This window comes from Ursus americanus, chromosome 21 (genome assembly GCF_024610735.1).
Source record: "Ursus americanus isolate L20-20 chromosome 21, mUrsAme1.1.p, whole genome shotgun sequence".
Taxonomy (NCBI): Eukaryota; Metazoa; Chordata; class Mammalia; order Carnivora; family Ursidae; genus Ursus; species Ursus americanus.
In genome coordinates, this window is record NC_142147.1 from 48,403,831 (window position 1) to 48,417,156 (window position 13,326).

Sequence of the window (13,326 nt, forward strand, 5' to 3'; positions counted from 1 at the left end):
ATGTGGGAGGGGGAGGGGGCGGTGGCGGAGGGATGGGGGAGGGGGAACCCTGGAGAGGGAAGGAGGGAGGGAGCTGGTTCTGGGGGGCTGACAGAGCCTGGAGAGCGGATGTGGGCAGGACGGGAGGGCAAGGGGGGTCCCCGATAGGGCCCGGAGAGAACTGAGGGGTGGGGTCGCTCTCAAGATTACCAAAGCCAGGGACTGGCCGCGCCACTGGGGGGGGGGGGTCGGGACCCCCTTCTTTGCTCCCCCGGGGTGGAGGGCCGAGCCCCCCAGACCCTGCTCGGGGCGGGGGGCCGGGGAGCGGGACCGGAGGTGGGAGGCGGAGGCAGCCGCTAGTGGGGACCCGGGGGGCGGCGGGTGCGGGCGGCAGCGGCGGCAGGGCTGGCGGTGGCTGCTGGCCCGAGCATCTTCTTCCCGGAGGCTCCCACAGAGGCCTGGCCCCTCCCACCCGATCAAAGCCACGCCCATGCCGGTCAGGGCCGCGCCCTTCGGCGCCCCCATTGGTCTGTCCTTGAAGCCTGGGCCACGCCCCCTGGGTTGACCACACCCCTTCCCACAGCTGAGAGAGGGACCAGGCTCCCCCAGGCTACAAGAAGGACCCTGGACTCATCCACACCTTCCTCACCCCTTACCTGTAATGTACATTTATTGAGCACTTACCGTGTGCCAAGTCCGGTTCTAAGTAAGCGCTTCACAAACCTTTCCACGTTTAATTCCCAGAGCAACCGACTCTGGTACTCTTATCCCCGTTTTACAGAGAAGGAAACTGAGCCTCAGAGCCTTGACTTCACTTGGTCGTGATAAGAAATCTCACTTCGTATGTCTCCCACCTCTGACAGCGGGAAAGCTCCCCCCACGAATCTTTCATCCATCTCTTGAAGAATCAACACAGGATTACTGCAAGGGCTCCAGGAATTGAGTTCAGTGAATACCTGTGTTTAGCGTGTAGAGCTGAGCTTACCATCCTGTTGGAGCTCAAGTCAATCAACGGCACTTACGAACCACCTACTAAGTGTCAGGCACTGTCCCAAACACTGGGGTACAACAGGGAACAAAACAATCTTGGCTCTTGTAGTAATATTACTACTCATGTCATTAAGAAAATCTGATTTTCAGACAACAAAGCGGACACTCAGGAAAATGGAGTGTGGCTCACCCAAGGGCACACAGGTAGACAGACAGAGGGGAAACTGGGATTTGAACGCAGGACAAGCTTAATTTCAGAACCTGAAGTAGGGGGCCCTTCTTTGGAGTGGGTCATTGCTAATATTCAGTGTTCTCTGATAATTGAATTTTCTTCTCCCTGAATTCCTTGTCTTCAAGGATTCTTCCTAGGTCAGCCAGATGCAAGATTAGGTTCAGAGGGGGCCTGGGTGGGGATAATTGTGGTAGCTGGGGGGGGGGGGATCTCCCTCTGCTCCATCCCACTCCTGCCCCTCCCTTGCCGTGCTCTCAGGTCCCCAGGATGGGGAGGGTAGCAGATGGCCTGGGGAGGATGAAGTGGCCTCCCATCTGTCCCCTCCCCCCCATTGTCCCCGGAGCCAAGGGGGATTCGAGGGGGTTGTGGTCCACTGCAGTCTGGATCCTCCCCCTCCATCTTCCTGGAGGGAGCTGAGGAGCTAGTTGCTATGGAGACAAGGAAGAGGCAAGAGAGATGCAGGGAGGCACTGGGGTCAGGCTGAGATCCACACCTTAGACCCTTTGATTCACATATACTCACACCACACAGGTACATATCCCAACATCCATGGAGTCTGGCGTGAAGTTCCACGTCCTCAGCACACACACAGTCACGCTAGCCCTCCTTCCGACACACAGGTGTATACTCAACAGTTTCACACAGGCACACTCTGATGTGTGAAGAAGACTCATGGGGATAGGTACACACGCACACACACACACACTCACCCATAATGCATAACGCACATTCAGTCATGTGGACCATATATATCACAGGCTCTCATGCAAAAATAGATAGACACACATCTGATATCCGAGTATGTCCCAGGTGCACATATTCAAAGCCAAAATAACTTCACACTTGGCCACACACCCCCTGAGAAGTTACAAGTACATGATCAAAGCCATAAGACATAAAGAGCCTATGTTACATAAGGCATACATGTTAGTGACATGTGATATACAGACTGACAAACAGACCCAATCCTGCCTTCCACGTAAATTGGATAATCACACACATTTAGATACATGGCTCTCGTCGTCTAATGCACAAAACGCATGGAAACTCACAGGCCACTCAGCGACATGCTCAACACACACGGAATCCCGAGTATTGGTCAGCCCCCACCCCCAAGTCATGCCTGCAGCCCCAGCTCACACACCCCCCCCCACCAAGCCCTCCCATTTGGACACACACGACAGCACGGTTGGTCACGCACTCACACTCACACACAAACACAAACCTCCTCCTAGATATTTTTAAACCCAGGCTAGTTCTGCTGCTATGGCAACCACCCCAAACCCATTGCCATAGCAACCTAACGTCAGCTTTCCAAGCACCAAATCCTGGGGGATTGCAGGGCCCCAATCAGAGGCCAGAGGAGGGGGCTGCTACACCCTCTGCCATCATCCATGCCACCCCAGGACCTCCACCCCAGGGCCTTCAGGGGAGCAGCCACCTTAGGGCGGATAGGGAGGGGCTGGAGCCAAGGATACAAGACCCTCCAGACCAAGCAAAGGCACCCCTCAACTCGCTTTTTCCTCCTGCTCTATCAGAGCTTTATGGAGGGGCTCATGGGGCAAAGGTCAGCCTGCCCCTGGACACACACAAGCCTGGGTTTGAATCTTGCCTATGACATTTACATGCTGTGTGACTTGGGCATGTCCTTAACCTCTCTGAGTCTCATGTTCCTTAATTTGGAAAATGTTCCTGCTGTTGCTGTCGATACTAATACCCCAAGGGCTATTGTGACTCAGTGGCTAAAAGCCCAGCCTGGTCTTCCTCCTAATTCTCACTCTCCCATTTTCTAGCTGTATGAACTCAGGCAAGGAACTCGTGGTTTCTGCAACAATGTTGGGGGGCACATAGTAATCTAATTACATAGGGCTGTTTGGATGATTCCCAGCAAAGGGGTGTGGCTGCTGAGCTAAGAACTTTGCATGTATTCCAACTTATTTAAGTCTTAAGCATGGCCTTATGGGTAAGTACTATTATCGTTCCCATTTTGCAGGAAGGGAAACTGAGGCCCAGAGAGGCTGCCTGAGATCACAGAGTTTTGAAACATGAGACTTGAACCCAGGCAGTCAAAGACATGGCCTTAGCCATTTCTCTCTCCTGCCACTTAAAGAAGTTTGGAGAAGGGTGACAGAATGGTGGATTCCTGGAAATGCTTGCCAGCCTCAGTTTTCTGGCCTGCAAAATGGGAGTTCAAATGGTACCGCCAGCCAAGGTGTTGGAGGATCTACGAGGCACCTTGCACCTGGGGCGCTGAGGATGGGTTGGCACAACTGAGCTCTCCATGTAGATGGGGAGCAGATCGGGAGGGGCAGGGCAAGCCAGCAAGTGGGTAGTCTGAGAAGGGAGGTTGGCTCTTCTTGCCAGCCCTGTGACCTCAGGCATGGGCTTTCCCCAGTCGGAGCCTCATCTCATCATCTGTCAACTGGGAATCATAACAGTGCTTAGGGTATGGCGGAGGGGGGGGTGTCCAAGAATCAAAGCAGGTGAAACCACTTGGCCTGGGGTCCAGCCAGGGAAGAGAGAAATCTGAGCTGAAATTAATATTCTGCATCCCGTCTGTGCATGGAATTTAGGAGTCAGGACTATGGAGTGCAGGATTTGGCAAACTGTTTTGACTCACGGTAAGAGATATTATATCATGATCCAACGCACGTAACACTGAAACAAAAGTTTCATGAAATCGTACTTCACCTATACCTTCGTCTCTACTATGTCAACACTATGTGCACAGACTCCGATCTATTCTTTTCTATTGAAAAATGTTGGTCGATTTCACAGTCCCCTAACCAGTTGTGACCAACAGGATGAAAAACCCCGGCGTGGCAGTTTGGGGTGTAATCCCAGAATCGTTGGAGGATTTTACACAGGGGAGTGATGTGGGCATCAAAGGGGGAATGGAGGGGAAAGGGCCAGCCTGGGGGCTGGGACGGAGCTGGAACAGACTCCAGGGAGGAGGGGGCTCTTTGCCCGGACCCTGGCAGGGGCAGGAGAGATGGAGAGATGTGATCAGAAGCCAATACGTGGAGAGTAAACACAATGTTTTTTTTTTATATATATATAAAGATTTTATTTATTTATTTGACAGAGAGAGACAGCCAGCGAAAGAGGGAACACAAGCAGGGGGAGTGGGAAAGGAAGAAGCAGGCTCCTAGCAGAGGAGCCTGATGTGGGGCTCAATCCCAGAACGCCAGGATTACTCCCTGAGCTGAAGGCAGACGCTTAACGACTGCGCCACCCAGGCGCCCCTAAACACAATGTTTTGAACACAATATATGGTGGTTATGAGCCTTGAAGACAGATCCTTACTCATCCACTTGACAAAAATATTTATCGAGCATGGGCCGTGTTTTGGGCACCGTTCTAGGCACTGGAGATACGGCGGTGAACAAAACAGACACAAATTCCTGACCTCATGAGCTCACATTCGAGGGAAATAGACAACACGCAAAAGAAGTAAAACATACATAGTATGTTAGATGATAAGGACTGTGGAGAAAAATACATCAGGGATGAGGGGTTGGGCTACAAGGGGGTGAGAGTAGGGCTCTGAGTTTAAATATAGTGAACAGGGGAGGCCTCACGGAGGAGGTGGCATTTGAGCAGAGACCTGAAGGAGGAGGAGGTGAGGGCCATATGGGTCTCTGGGGGAAGAGGGGTCCAGGCAGAGAGAAGAGCAGGTGCAAAGGCCCTGAGGCAGGAGTGCACCTGGCATGTTGGAAGGAAGAAGAGGAGCCCAGGGAAGCTAGAGCAGAGTGGGGGAGGGGAGAGTGGGAGGAATGAGGCCAGTTAGGCTGGGAGCAGACCGTGTAGGGCCTTGGGGGCCACAGTAAAGGCTTAGCTTTGACTCGGAGTGAGATGACAACCATGGGAGAGGAGGGATGTGAGTTGACATATGCTCTATCACAGATCCTCTGGTTGCATATGAAAAACATGGTGTGTGTGGGGGTGGGGGCTAGAAGTAATGAACCCCCAGGGAGAAGGTAATTGTGACCACCCAGGTGAGAGGTGCTGGTGGCTGGCTGGACCAGGGTGATAGGTAGCCGTGCAGGTTGGGGACATCGCTGGAGTCCTGGTGCTCCGACATGGCTTTTGGCAAATCATTTCACCTCTTCAGAGCCTCAGTTTCCCCATTTACACATGGGGATGATAATAAAGCACCCATCTCCCAGGGCTCCTGTCTGGTAACAGCATGATAGAGTGCAGACAGCCCTTGGCACAAAATATGCGCTCAACAAACACTGCCCGCCCTTGTCACTGATACTACGCCCCGCCTCCCCAGACCAGAGAAATCGTGTGTCCTGTCCCAGGGGGCTTCGGGGAGGAGGATTAAAAAGAAGAGCTTGGTCTTTGAATAACGATTGTGTATTTATCTGATCCTGAGAATATTTGAGTCAGAGAACCTTGGACCAAACATACTTGCCCTGAGGGGGCCTTTAGGGGTCTTTTATTCCTACCAGGTTCTTTGTAGGATGGAGAAATGGAGGTCCAGAGAACAGTTGTATCCTGCCCAGGAGCCCACAGTGAATTGGGGGTTGGGCCAGGGCTAGAATCCATCCTCATGGCCTGTCTCCCAGGCCTGTGTTCTCAGTCCTGGCTGCCTCCTTGGTGATTATGGCATCTGACCGAGTCCCCTCCCCCTCCAGCCTCAACATCTTCCTATGACTTCCGACTGCCTCCGGGATAAATTCCAAACTCTCCCTGTCGCTCAGGCCAAAAACCTTGCATTCGCCCTTGACACCCCCTCTTTCCCTCACACCTACATTCAATCCATTGGCAAACCTTTTCTGCCGCACCCTTCGATTCTCAATCTGACCCTGTCTTGCCCGCCCCATTTGTCAACACCACCAAGGTGCGGGCCCCCAACGGCCCCCCACTGGACTCTCTCACAGGAGCCTCTTCCTGGGCTCCCCGCTTTTACTCTTGCCCCCTTTCCACAGCAGCCAGAGCCAGCCTTTTAAAAGGCAAGTCAGATCATACGCTGTGTTGTATCCAAGAAGAGAAAAAATGGGATTTCCGTAAGAACATCCAGGAGCAATATAGATTTCTTGCCCCGGGTTTGTGGAGGAAGAAGGGGCTTTCTATGTTCTCTCCCTCAAGGCTGTGGCTTTACAAATAATAGGGAGGGTGGGTGCCTGGCTGGCTCAGTTGCTAGGCATGTGATTCTTGATCTCAGGGGTCATGAGTTCAAACCCCACCTTGGCATTAAAAAAAAAATACGGGAAACAAAGGCACAGAAAAGTCAAGTCCCATGGGGTTGAGTTGGGATTTGAACCCTGGCAGCCCGGCTGCAGGGTGACCCTGTTAACAACTTTACCACCCTGCCTCTGTTTCTCACTGGCTCCTCTTCTCTGACCAAGGTTCTCCAAGGTATGTGCTGCCCCACCCCCATCTCCCTCTTTCCAGGAGTCTCGATGCTTCCCTACCTTGGAACCACAAGTGCCCGGACTTGAGCGGATTCTGTGCAATCGTCTTTGGTTGAATTTAATTTTAGAAATTTCCCCCTTTCATCTGCCCCCCTCCCATAGGCACCCACTCTAGCGTGCTTAATTTTTGGCCTCCATCCTTCTTCTGTTCTTTTATTAAGATTCATGTGTATCCTTACAGTTAGTTTCTTTGTGTGTGTTTTAAATTTGCAACAGTGTCATTGGGCCACAAACCTCATTATCTTCCTTTCATTGTGTGTTTTGAGAGCTCGCTGCGTGGCTGTGCTTTATTTCTAGCTCAGGGTGAGTGAGTCTTGAGAGGCTTCCGAGAGGCTGCCTGGGTTGAAGTAACCCGCCAGGCTTGCACACTAGCTGAATGCCCTCGGGCAAGTTTCTTAACCTCTCTGTGTAGAATGAGAGGTTGTCAAATAACAGCACTTTCGAGGTGCCTGAGTGGTTCAGTCTGTTAGGCATCCCACTCTTGATTTTGGCTCAGGTCATGATCTCAGGATGGTGAGATCGAGCCCCGCATGGGGCGCATGGGCTGGGCGTGGAGCCTGCTTAAGATTCTCTCTCTCCCTTTCCTTCCCTCTTAAAAAAATAAAAATAAATATATAAAATATATATTTGGCACTTTTCTCATAGGATCATTGCCAGCTGGCGTCTTAAAGCACTTAGCAATGGGCCTTTACTAAGCACTGCATTGACGTGCGCTTCTTTCTCTTCTCTATGGCTGTGGGGTATCCCACCATATAGTCCACATGCTGCTTTTCAAGCCCTAATGATGGACATCAAATTCCCTCCAATTCTTTGCCTCTAAACTGCACTCCATTCGCATCCTCATATGAGCTCCTCTACAGGCCTGCTGGAGACTGGAGACATTGGGTTGTCGGGCATCCTCATCTCTAATTTCTCCGAGTATTCCAGATTGCTCTCCAGCAAGGACGCACCTGTTTATACCCTGCCATCCACGCCGGATGACCTGTTCTTTCATATACTTCTCCAGAACTCGGTGTTCCAAGACCACCTAATTTTGGCCAATCTAGCGGATGTGAAAATGTTGCTTTATGTACTGACAGGGATCAATTTAGCTTCTCTGGGCTTCTTTAGTCTTCATTTCCGCCCAGAATTACTACAAACACATGCAGCCGTGTGTGTCTGTGTGTGTGTGTGTGTGTGTGTATGTGCGTGTAAGCCTTTGAATACTAAACCTTGAATACTTTAGTTCCTGTCGCAGTAAAAAAGGGATCATAATATTACCTCTTTCCTAGACTGTTAGGAGGATTCAAGGATATGATAATGGCCATGGTTATTTTGTGTTTCCCTCCATGGCAGGTGCTGTGCTAGGAGCTTTACGTGTACTAACCTATTCATTTCTCACAAAAAACCGCTATGAGGCACATCTGTTGTTATCATCCCCATTTTACAGATGAGAAAACTGAGACACGGAGAATTAGACTAGAAGAAGCAGAGCTGGGATTCAAACTCAGGCAGACAGGCTCATTAACCACCTCACTGCCTCTCACTGAGACATACAGGAAAGGCACCCATGTCTTAATGACTACTCTATATTAATCAGCTGTAATAACCAGACAGAACAGTCTAGGGGGGGTTGAGGTATGTTTGCTGATGGCCTCAGTAAATCTGATAATGGGTTTATCTATTGGAACATTCTATAGGCATAATAATTATAGCATCTCACATTAAAAAAAAAACATCATGGGTGGCTTAGTCGGTGAAGCATCTGCCTTTGGCTCGGTCATGATCCCAGGGTCCAGTGATCGAGCCCCGCATCCGGCTCCTTGCTCAGCAGGGAGCCTGCTTCTCCCTCTGCCTGCTGCTCCCCCTGCTTGTGCTCTCTCTCTGACAAATAAATAAATAAATAAATAAATAAATAAATAAATAAAATCTTTAAAAATTTTTTAAAAAATCGTGTCAAGGTATGGGAAACCTGGACCCACCCGGGCCTCTGTTTCCCTATCTGTAAATGGACAGGATTGAACAAGACTCCGGTCCCTATTCCTTTTCATAGCCCCTCTATTTCCCAAATCAAAGCACTTCTAGCCATTACTGTTGTCCTCCTTTCTAGCACTCCCTGGGCACCAGGTCCTGTTCCCAGCTTTTATGTGAATGAGACTGGTGGGCTATTCTCACCCAGCCCTCTGCCTGCTCTGTGGCTGCACCTGCTGAATGTGGCTGGACACAGGTACAGCGATCACTTGTCTGGGCACCGCCTGGAAGCCTTCCTCATGTCCATTCACTCTCCCACGCTCCTGGAATAACTGCACACTTTCTCCTCCCCCTTGAACCTCTAGCCCCGCCCCTCTCCTCATTCTCACCCTTGACCCTGCTCCATTGTTGTGGAGAGAAGAGAAACCATCAGAAGGTTCCCGGGGCATCTACCCCCTACCTGCACCTGAGACCCTATTCTCTGCCTTCCCTCCTGTTAAATACAGAAACACTCTTCGTAGGCGCTAGATTCCATCCTCTTTTATCTATTTGTGGACATAAATCAAGCAATTCTCCCTTCCTTCTCCTGCACCATCCATTGTCCTCTCTCTTCTGGATCGTTCTCATTGGCATAAAACACGTGTTAGTACAAATATGCTTTATGAACCCCATCTAGGTAAAGCTCCAGTGTTCTGCTGCTCTTTATGGTTTTACAGTAAAACCCTAAAAAAAAGACAGAGAGAGATATCTGTACTAATGTCTCCTGTTCCTTTCCTCAATCCTTCTTGAATCATCCCAACCAGGGTTTGGCTTCACCATTTGACCAAATCAACTCTTGAGATTACTGGTGACTTCCATGTGGCTCAATCCCACAGTTCAGTGACCTGCCCTCATGTCACTTGAGCCTTCTCGCTGATCGTCACACCCTCTTCCTAGGCTTGTTCTCTTCCCTTGGCTCCCGAGACCCTCCACACTCATGATTTCCCACCTATCTCAGTGGCTGCTCCTTCTCTGGTTTCTTTGTGAGCTTGGGGGTGGGGAGGGAGAGGCAGAAGGAGACAGAGAATGCCAGCAGGCTTCACACCCAGCACGGAGCCCCACATGGGGCTCGATCTCATGACCTGCAGATCACGACCTGAGCTGAAATCAAGAGTCGGATGCCTAACTGACTGAGCCACCCAGGCACCCCATGTTTAAACTTTGGGGTTCAGTGCTCGGTCTTCTCTTGCCCTTCTAAATTTATATCTCTCTCTAGGCTGGACCTCACCCCAGAATTCAAACTCATATATTCACTTAACCTCTCAACACTTCCACTTGGAAGTCCATTGGGTAGTTCATTGTGTCCAAAACCAAACTCCTGATCCCTGCTTCTCCCTGCACCCCCCCACCTGCTATTCATCTGATCTCAATAAATGGAGACTTCATCTTCGCAGCTCCTCAGATCAAAAAGCCTCACAATCATTTCGACTCGTTTCTTTATCTCCCTCCCGACACCCAATCCATCAGCGAATTCTGTCAGCTCTACCTCCAGAGCATGCAGATTCTAACCGCGTCTCACCACCTCCACTGCTACCCTCATAAAAGCCGCCATCATCTCTCATTTGAATGATTTGTTTTCAGTCTTTTGCTTGAAATATTAACCATTTTAAAGGGCACAAGCCAGAGGCATCTAGTACCTTCAGTGTTGTGAAAGCCTTATCTATATTTAGTTCCAAAACACTTTCATCATCCCCAAAGGAGACCTCACACCCATTAAACAGTGACTCCCCCATTCCCACCCCTACCCCCACCCCCAGTCCCTGGCACCACTAATCTGCTTTCTGTCTCTATGGATTTGCCTACTCTGGACATTTCGTATGAATAGACTCATGCAATGTGTGACCTTTGTGTCTGGCTTCTTTTCACTCAACATGTTTTCAAGGTTCCTCCCCGCTGCAGCATGGACCAATACTCCATTCCTTTTTACGGCTGAATAATATTCCATGGTGTGGATATACCACACCCCGTCTATCCATTCATCTATGGATAGACATTTGAGTTGCTGCTGCCTTTTGGCTGTTATGAATGGTACTGCTGCGAACATTCATGTACAAATATTTGTCTGAACACCAGTGTTCAATACTCTTAGGTCAATGCCTAGGAGTGGAATTGCTGGGTCATATGGTAACCGTATGTTTAACTTTTTGAGGAACTGCCAAAACGTTTTCCACCAGTGGCACTATTTTATTTCATTTGAATTATTTTAATAGCCGATTCTTTTTTTTTTTAAAGGATTTATTGATTTATTTGAGAGAGAGAAAGAGAGAACGGGGGGAGGGCAGAGGCAAAGGGAGAGAGAAACTCAAGCAGACTCCATGTTGAGAGTGGAGCCTGATGTGGGGCTCGATCTCATGACCTATGAGATCACGACCTGAACCAAAACCAAGAGTTGGACATTTAACTGACTATGCCACCCAGGTGGCCCTTAACAGCCTATTCTTAACACAGCCACCAGAATCACCACTTAAGACATGAGTAAAAGTGTGTCCCTGCTGCCCTCCACCTTCAATGGGTCCCATCTCAGAGCAAAACCCAGAGACCTCACAATGGCTTGCAACACCCTACATGACTTGGCCTCCAGCTCCCTCCCAGGTGTCTTCCTCCACATTCCCACTCACTCAATATTGACCTCCTCCCTGGTTTTTGTTTTTGTAATAAACTCTACCTCCAATGTGGGGCTTGAACTCACGACCCCGAAATCAAGAGCCACGTGCTCTACCAACTAAGCCAGCCTGGTGCCCCTCCTCACTGTTCTTTAAATGCATCAGGAAGGCTCCCACCTCCAGGCTTTTGCACTCATTGTTTGCTTTTCCGGAATGTTCCACCCCTGTACCCACAAGCTGGTTCCTTCACTTTCTTCAGGTCTCTCTTCTAAGCCACCTTCTCTGAGACACTTCTGACTACCCTGTCCCCTTTACTCTGCTTTATCTTCTCCATAGCACTTACCATAATCTGACATAACTACATTTGTTTGTTTATATTTTATTTTATTTTATTTTTTATTTTTTATTATTATTTTTTTAAAGATTTTATTTATTTATTTGACAGAGATAGAGACAGCCAGCGAGAGAGGGAACACAAGCAGGGGGAGTGGGAGAGGAAGAAGCAGGCTCATAGCAGAGGAGCCTGATGTGGGGCTCGATCCCGGAACGCCGGGATCACGCCCTGAGCCGAAGGCAGACGCTCAACCACTGTGCCACCCAGGCGCCCCTGTTTGTTTATATTTTAATTCTTTGTTTCCCTCTCATGAGGCACGGACTTTTTCTCTTTGTTCACTGATGTACCTACCCCTAGCACCCAGAAAAGTGCCTGGAATATAGCAGTGCTCAGTAAATGCTTGATGAATGAAGCAATGAATTGAACTCCATTAATGGATGAAGACGCAAAGCTCGAGGAAGAGACATGGCTTATGGGAGCTTCCACAGCTGGAGAGAGGATGCTTTGGGATTCCTTTGTTGTTGTTGTTGTTGTTGTTGTTTTCTCCCCCACTACGTCTTGGATGCTAATCCTAGCCTCCCGGACAGCAAAGCCCAAGCTCTTAATTGGACTGTTTTGTGAACTGTATATCTGGGCCTCCTAATAACCCTGAATGTTAGTCCGTTTAGCAATACTCAATTTACAAGTGGGAAAACTCATATCTAGAGAAGGGAGGGGGCCCCACAACCAGCTAGTGGCAATGGCAGGACCGGCCCTTAAGCTTCAGGACAAGGTTTTTGGCATTAGCCTCTGGCACACAGCGGACACTCAAGTGCACAACGACTGGTGTTCAGGATGGGTTTATAGTCAATCTCATGCCAGCTTAAGGACCCTGATTTGCAAAGGTCCTTCAATGTGTTCCTAAGGTCTGAGGTCTTCATAACATTTGCAAAAGGAGGATATTTAAAATGCAATCGGTGAAGACTACTGTCTTTTTGCAATACTACTTCCCCCTGTTGCACTTCTTTTTACTCTGGGTGGTGCTGGAGTAGCCTCAGGCATTTGTGGGATCCAGTGGAGAGGAAGGTGAGTTGAGGATACATTTAGGTTGGGTTTCATGGGATATGGTGGTGTGGTTCATAGCTGCTTTCAGATATACGTAAATTCCCTAACTAGCAGTCCTGGTTTAGGAATGGCTTCCAGGACTGCTCCTATTGTCAGAGGTGCTAACTCACGAGGATCAAGGCTCAGAGTCTATTGTGGCATGACCCTATGCTCTAGTGGCCTACTCCACAAGCACGTGTGCACTGGAGGTGAGTCAGTAATTAAAAGGACTGAGCCAGGGGCACCCGGGGGGCTCAGTTGGTGAAGCATCTGCCTTCGGCTCAGGTCATGATCTTAGGGTCCTGGGTTTGAGCCCCGAGTAGGGCTCCCTGCTCAGCTGGGAGTCTGCTTCTTCTCCCTCTGCCCCCTACCCTGCAACCCCCCCCCTCATTCTCTCTCTCTCAAATAAATAAAATCTTAAAAAAAAAAAAAAGACTGAGCCAGAAGCTAGTCCATGAAAACGCTTTCCAAAACATAGCTAACATGAGTTAAACTTTGTGAAAGTTTTCATAAATTTCCAAAATGTTTTGATGACATCACCAATACTGACTTGGGAAGGTGAAACTTCTTCTAAATTATAAGGGCTAAAAAAAGTTCCATCAAGCATGCTAGAGGAAAGATAACTTACTTTCTCTTCTCTCTGTGGATTAGGATATCATGAAATAAGCATATGCAGCCAAAAAAGTAGGCGAC